The sequence below is a fragment of the Eleutherodactylus coqui genome, chromosome 12 (genome assembly GCF_035609145.1).
Source record: "Eleutherodactylus coqui strain aEleCoq1 chromosome 12, aEleCoq1.hap1, whole genome shotgun sequence".
In the NCBI taxonomy this organism is placed as follows: Eukaryota; Metazoa; Chordata; class Amphibia; order Anura; family Eleutherodactylidae; genus Eleutherodactylus; species Eleutherodactylus coqui.
The window spans coordinates 80249527-80257746 of NC_089848.1; the positions used below are offsets into that span (position 1 = coordinate 80249527).

At 42.9% G+C, this 8220-nt stretch overlaps 1 long non-coding RNA gene across 1 annotated transcript; it reads left to right on the plus strand.

Moving 5' to 3' along the window:
- The first annotated feature begins 236 nt into the window (after positions 1–236).
- Positions 237–5532, plus strand: LOC136586870 (uncharacterized). Its single transcript, XR_010787345.1, has 2 exons — positions 237–2890; positions 4120–5532. It is a non-coding gene; the product is annotated as an uncharacterized lncRNA (long non-coding RNA).
- Positions 5533–8220: the final 2688 nt, after the last annotated feature.

Here is an 8220-nt window from a genome sequence, read left to right on the forward strand (position 1 = left end):
CTTGCTCAAGCTGCTTGAGAAAGGCCGAGATTACTGCCGAAACGCGTCGCTATTAAAGAATTTCCATATATATCTCCTGAATTCTGCCTGCTATCTTGGATCCAGGGGTGCTTAATCATTAGCACCCCTGTAAAGTAAGTAATACTCATAACCACACAACAACAATTTTAAATATTCATCTCTGCATCATTTATCATCTTCCGAAACACCGGAGCGCTGGTTAATTTTCTGTTTTACTGGCTAAGTAAGAAAATGGGAGATTCAAATGGGTAAAATGTACATCGATGGAAGACAGCTAGAGAAATAGTTGAAGAAAGAGAAGGTAAACAAGCTGTGGGGAGAGGGTGTGACAGACTGTTGAAACAGGCAGGGTATTAAGGAAGTGGATCTTTAGATCCAGTACACTGGAAAAAATTCAAAGATAGTCTTGGAGGGTGGATAAACGATAATAGATTAGAAGGAATATTGGGAAGTTGGATCAGGGCAAGGGAAGCAATAGAAGAGATGGGTTATCAGAAAAAGGAATATAAAGGACATATGTACTATGCACCCCCTGATACTCCAATGCGCTACCCATTACCATATGCACAACCCTCAGCTCCAAACAGTCTGACCGGTTGGACCTGTAAAGTGTGTGGACAACAAAACTCTGACAGAAGCAACAGTCTAACATCATGCCTTCGGAGGAGGAGGAGGAGGAACAGGCATGAGAACAGGTGACCCCCTGCCCCTATTCCCCGACACTGTAGAAACAGAAGGTTCAGCGGTCTACATGAAGCTGGAAGTTTTACATCATAAGATTTCATTTCTTATAGAAATGGGGGCTGCCATGTTCGTCATCCAAGGGCACCTTGTACCTCTAGCCCATAGACAGCAGAGTACACAATCAGTAGTGGGGTTGGGAGGGAAGCCTGTTGTATTACAAGAAACCAAACCCCTTCCACTCAAATTTAGGGGTCAGACAGTAATTCCCATCTCTGTTCTCGGCACTAACACCTTACAAGCCTTATCTGCATCCATCAAATTCTCACCAGATGGATCGGTACAGGTTGAGACATCAGGTGCCAGTTCAGAAGAATTTTGCAAACTAACTGCTCTCCTGGTGGATCCAGCTCATGTGTTTGTCCTTACAGCTGCTGAAGAAACCCAGCTTTCCGTGGTTCCTGACAAATTGTGGGCGACCTCCAAGACAGACATAGGGAAATTGAATGTACCCCCTATGAGGGTATGTCTGAAGCCAGGATATACACACTCCAAGTTAAACAGTATCCCTTTAGTTTCCCACAAGAATATGCAATTGGGAAACAAGTGAGAGACTTGGTTCAAAGGGGGGCTTTGCATGAGATACATTCTCCCGCTAACACCCCACTTTTTCCAGTCAAGAACAAGACATAAAAAGGTCAGCCAGACACCTACCGCATGCTCCATGACCTCCGCAAGGTGACCAATGTTACGGTTTTGGACACTCCTTTGGTGCTTAATTCCCACATCTTACTGGTGCAGGTACCCTCTACCGCCACACATTTTACAGTGTTGGACTTAACAAATGCTTATTTCAGTGTGCCCCCCACCCAGACTGCCAATACCTTTTTACCTTTACCTTTAAAGGTAAACAGTATGTGTGGACGGTTCTCCCGCAGGGAGCTCAAAACTCGCCAACCATTTACACTCAGACACTCCAGTCAGTATGGCAGTATTGGCCACTACCACATGGGGTGGTACTTCTGCAATCTGTTAATGATCTTTTACTGTGTGCTGATGATCTGGAAGCCTGCCAACAGGACACCATCTCACAGTTGATTTTCCTTGTAGAAAATGTCTGCAAAGCCTCAAAGGAAAAACTTCAGTTTTGCAAAGCAAAGGCTGTTTTTTTAGGTCATTGCCTGGCTCAAGGAACCAGACATCTGACAGAGGAACAGAAGGCCACTATCCAGGCCATTCCTGTGCCTTATTCTGTTGTCAAACTCCGCACCTTTTTAGGTCTTGTCTCCTACTGCCGTTCATGGATCCGCTCTGCTTCATCTCTCCTGCAAGCACTCTGACTGTCTCTCAATCACCTCCTTCTCTGTAACTTCTGAAGCAACTGACAACTTCCACACTTTAAAACTCTCTATTCTCAGCTCTCCAGCCTTGGGAATTCCTAACTTTACTTTACCTTTCACCCTCCTCTGAACCGAACTCTCTGGCCATGCAACGACAGTATTGATACAAAAACACGAAGGGTGACCATGACCACTTGGATACTACTCCATGCAATTATATCCAGTGGCTCAGGGAGCTCCCTCATGTGTCAATGCAGTGGCAGCAGTACAAGCAATGGTTGACAAATCCTCTGAATTAGTCCTGGACTACCCCCTAGTGGTCCTCACCCCTCATGGCACTCAGAGCATACTGACACAGGTCTAACCTAAACATTTGTCTTTGGCGCATCAAATTAGATTGCAATGTGCCCTTCTTATGCCCTCTAACATCTCTTTCCAGCGGTGCACTACCATACTTTGTACCCGGCTACTCTTCTTCCAATTGAGTACCCTGGTTCAAATGGGGGAGGGAGAGACTTAGGTAATCTAGGTATTCCAGATCAGTTATTTTACAATTCTTTGCAACAAGATTCTGATTTATTTAAAAATAAAAGATCACCATGATTGCCTAGCATTGATGCAACAAGAAATTGCAGGTTTTGAAACAGTTACTGAAACTCCTCTTGACAATGCACATTTTGAGCTTTTTGTAGATGGTTCCAGGTACCAGGGTGAAGATTGATGATTCCATACCAGATATGCAGAGGTCAAACTACATGATGTCCTAAAAGCAGAAGCACTGCCTCCGCATGTCTCAGCACAAGAAGCCGAACTGAAGGCCCTCACTAAGGCGTGTAGAGTGGCAGAAGGTAAGAGAGCAAACATCTACACTGTTTCTAGGTATGCATCTGGCATAGCTCATGATTACGGCTCAATATGGAAGGCCAGACAGTTTCTTACCTCAAATTGACAGCCAATTAAGAATGGTGCATCAGTGCAGAGTCTTATGGAGGCCCTACTTCTACCTGACAAAGTAGCAGTCCTCAAGGTGAAAGCTCACACCAAAGCCCACACTGGAGAAGCAAGAGGCAACACCCTAGCAGACTTCACAGCAAAGGCAGCAGCACTCAAGCCATGGAAGAAAGAAGAAAAGAAGATACTGACAACACAAGTCAGAGACAAAAACTTGGACCTTGATATGCTAAAAGCTATAGTCACAAGCCAGCAAGGAAGAAAAGGATAAATGGACTAAGATGGGAGCGACAGAACAGGATGGCGTATGGCGAACAGTCAACAGAACTTGCCTACAGCGATTCTTGTTTTTCATGATGGCCCAGCTGACACACGGAAAGACAGACATATCAAAAGCAGCAATGATGTCAACGCTTGAACGAGGATGGGTGGCTCCTGGGTTCTCTGTAGCTATTGCATCTTTTGTCCAATCTTGCATGATCTATGCCATAAGCAACCCAGGACAGAAGGTATAGGTGCCACAAAACACTTGCCTAAGTCACTCTACCCATTTCAGAGATTGCAAACTGGCTACATTCAGCTCCCACCTGTTGGGAAGTATGAATATGTGCTTGTTTGTGTTGATGCCTTCTCAGGTTGGATTGAGGCCTACCCTGTTACCAAGGCAGCCTTGCAAATAACTGCAAAGAAGCTCATGAATTAGTAATTTGCAGATATAGGATACCGGAAGTGATTGAGTCAGACAGAGGTACACACTTCATAGGTGAAATAATGCAACACATCATGTCTGCTCTGGGTGTATCCCAGGCCTTTCACACACACTACCATCCACAGAGTAGTGGGAAAGTAGAAAGGATGAACAGTACCCTGAAATTAAAAATACAAAAGGCAATTAAGCAAACGGGAAAACCTTGGACTGTGTGCCTTCCATTAGCCCTTTTCTAAGTTAGGTACATACCCAATAGAAACAGGACTGTCTCTCTATGATATTTTGTTTGGCAGTGTGCCAAGACTGGGCCTGTACTATCGTCAACAACTGCAGGCACAGTTTTGGACACTGACTATGTACAGTCCTTAAGCAAACGTCTGAAAGTAACACACGACCAAGTCTTCTCTTCTATTCCAGATCCTAATTCTCTTGAAGGTACACATAACCTGCAGCCTGGAGATTGGGTTGTCATCCAGAGGCATGTGAGGGGAGTGCTGGAACCCAGCTTCAATGGCCCTTACCAAGTCCTGCTCACCACCAGCACTTCAGTGAAGCTGGAAGGAAAGCCAAATTGGATACATGCCTCACATTACAAAAATGTAGCTGCACCACCAGAGGAAAAATGAAGCTGTATCCTTCGTAGCATGGAGAATAACTGCCGCAGTCTTTGCATTCCCCTTTTTTGGTTCCCCACCAACTAAGGAAACATAGCAGCTAATAGTATGTGGGGTAGTTGTCATTTGTATAGTGTTGTGTTGCTGCATACAATGTATACCTTCTTAAATATCTCTATGCATGGGATGTTTTAGGCATGCCACAAACAGTCTTGATAAAACCCTTAGCCTAACCACTCATTAAACAGAAGTAATAATAATGCAATCTGTTATTTTACCCTGTGGTAATTATGTTTTCTCTGTGTTTTATGTTCAATAAACATTTGGTTCTGCCAAGTATTGAGACAAGCAAGGAGACTTCAGAACGCCTACCTGTATGAGAGATAAAACAGTCACTGAAAAGTCAGTGATGGTGGGAATCGGGCAAGAAAACCCGAAGAAAAAAAAAAGAACAAACCCCGCAGGGGTGGAGTAGAACCCTTGAATGTACCTTTAATGCAGCGTCACCAAGAGTCTTCAGATGAACTGTTTTAACCCATTCAGTGGCAGGTTTATTATTACCATGTCATGCCTCACAGGGCAGGTTTTTTAAATAAGAGTCAACAATGCAATTTAATTTTGCAAGTATTTATTAAGGAATGCAACAATCATATCACAACATTTTTTGTAATGAAAGAATACATTATAACAATTTTTGAAAATAATTTCCAAATTTTGGAGGAAGGAGATTTTCTGGGCGTGCCACTAAAGGAGTTAAATGGGGAAAATGTTAAGATCCAGGTTCTGCCCTCCATTCCTGTCTCCTGTCAGCCATTTTCTTAACATTAACTTTCTCATCTCCTGTCAGAAAACTCATGAACTTTAGCCTAATTCTTCTTGCAAGCCGAGTTCTGGATTTTCTGGGCTTGCAAACAGCATCACCATCACAGAAATTCTCATGAAGCATATCTTAATTGTTATGCCTTGAGTTGGTGTGTAAATGTACTGTTTATAAGGTTCTCATGAAATGCCTGTTGAGTTGTAAGTTTCACATGACTACACTTGCTATATGTTGAGACTATGTACGTGTTATGCAGTGATGCCTGTTATCATTTGTTGCCTCACTATTTCTCATTGTATTTCTCTATTGTATACAGCTTTGGCGTAAAGACACTCCCTCTCTTTCTCCATAAAGGACTATGTTTGTAGAATAAACTTTAGAATTCTTTGAAATGCAGCAACCTGTCTGTGTATCACTGTTTTTCTCCAGACCTAAAATAACTTTTAATTTGGAACTCAGCAACATATCATTTGAGGTCCCTGGAATATCCCTAACGCTCCTCAGTATATACACATAGAGGTGAGGTAGAGTCTCCTCAGTATATATACATGTGTATATATATATATATATCACACGAGTATATCTTCTGGTATATATATATATATATATATATATATATATATATATATATATATATATATATATATATATATATATATATATATATATATATATATATATATAAAACAACCAATCACTGCGCAACTTTCTAATGTTAAAATCGCATCACACAAAAATCGAAAGTTTGTGCTTTTGCTTGCTTTGTGCGATGAGATTTTAACATTAGAGAGTAGCATTGAAAAGAAACGCAGCGATATCGCAGCGTAAAAAAACGCTAGTGGGCAAAAGCCCTAAGGCCTTATGAAAATCAGGCCCGCCGCGGATTCTTCATGCAGAATCCCGCAGCGGGTCCCTCCTTTCCCGCGAACATGAGGCCTAAAAATAAGAATTACTTACCTGTCCAGATGCTGTGGATCTTCCCTCCGTCGCGGACGGATCTTCTTTCTTTGGCCCGACGGATGTGCCGAGCACATCCGCCGGGAGAGCAGAAATTCGGCTGCGGATGTGTCGCGGATCCGGACAGCTTCCATAGACCCACTCTAAAAGGGAGCATGCCGCGGGTGTTTTCCCGCACATGCAATCCGCGCCTCAGGGGAAAATGACATCCGCAGCTATTTATTTATACCTGCGGGTGTCCAATGCATCCCTTTGCGGGTGAAACGCTCCGGATTTTAAATTTTACATGAGGCCTTAGTGCAGATTTTGACCCGGATTTTGCTGCCGATCCACAGCAGACTTCACCTGGTTTTTGAAGTTGAAATTACGTGGATTTTAGTGCGGATTTTCTGCCGCAGAAAATCTGCAGCAATTCCACTACATGTGAACGTACCCTGAGGGCTCCTTCACACGGGTGCAAACTCAAATGTGCACACTTCAGCACAACTTATTTACACTATGAACATGGCTGATTTGCACACTTATCTGCATAGCTTACTGTACCTTTTTGTGCATGCAAGGCATGTTCATATATGCGCGGAACACACCCACACCCTGATTTAAATAGCTATTTAACCTAATGAAATCCAGATGTGTTCTTTTTTTCCCAGAATTTCGCAGAGCATCTGTGCGCACATTGCATGTGAATTTTACCACCTCCCATAGACTTCTTCAGGAACCTTTTGGTGAGCAAATGTACACAAAATAGAGTAGTCCTATTGTTTGCCCACAAGAGAGATGAGAAATGCACACAAAAAATATGGAAAATGTGTATAGACACATTGATATCATGTGAAGAAGCCCAAAAGCTGTACTTGAGTGAAGTTATTCCTATTTGTGTCATTTTGGATCTGGTAATATTTTCATACACTTTAAAGGGAACCTGTCACCAACTAGAAGTACCAGAAACAAAGTTATGGTGCTTATAGTTTAGATAATGTGGCATCCGGGGAACCTCTTTTCGTGCTTACCGGGTTCCCTGGCAAAGTCAGCACACAATTCTGAAATGAGTCAAGCTGGCTGTGTGCGTGTGCTGACTTTGCCGGGGAAACCACAGAAACAGGGGACTGGGTGATTATGAAAATAGGCTCCCCAGACTCTACGTCATCTAACTCTTATAAGCACCATAACTTAGGTTATGGTTCTTATAGTTGATGACAGGTTCCCTTCATAATCTTATATGTGATTGGTTCATCGAGCACTGGCTCTGATTGGCTGAGCTGCGGCACTCGAAAACCAATCAGAGACAACGCTTCCAGGAGGCGAGGTTTTTCAAGCCCCTGACCACGAATCATTGCCTGAAGACTGAACACAAGTGTCGGGGACCTGCAGAGAAGATGTGCAGCGGAGCTGACAGCGCCTCTTAGGTGATGTGCCTGGGGGTTTTTTTTTGGGGGGGGGGGTATTTTAATAGGGTCTTTCTCTTTTTTTTCTAAGATGGTACTTAGTGGAAGAATGTATCAAGTGGGGTACCACAAGGTTCTGTCCTTGGCCCAGTGTTGTTCAATATTTTTATAAATGATCTGGAGGAGGGATTGATGGGAAACTGATCAAATTTGCCCACGACACAAAGCTAGGAGGGATAGCTAACACTTAGAAAGAGAGAGAGTATTCAAAAAGATCTAGAAAAGCTTGAACAGTGGGCGGCGACTAACAGAATGGTATTTAACAAGAAGTAATGTAAAGTCCTACATCTGGGCAAGAAAAATGAAAAAAGCACATACAGAATGGGAGGAATTTGGCTAAACTGCAAGACATGTGAAAAAGACTTGGGTATACTAATAGATCATAGACTGAACATGAGTCAACAAAGTGATACAGCAGCTAAAAAGGCAAACACAATTCTGGGATGTACTAAGAGAAGCCAAAACAGAGGGATCAGCCCTATTCTCATCTTTCCAAGGAAAGACTAGAAGCAATGGGAGGAAACTGAAAGGGAGGAGACACATTAGATATTAGAAAAAACTTTCTGACAGTGAGGGTGATCAATGAGTGGAACAGGTTGCCATGGGAGGTCATGAGTTCTCATTCAATGGAAGTGTTCAAACAAAGGCTGGACAGACATCTCTCTGGGATGATTTAGTGATC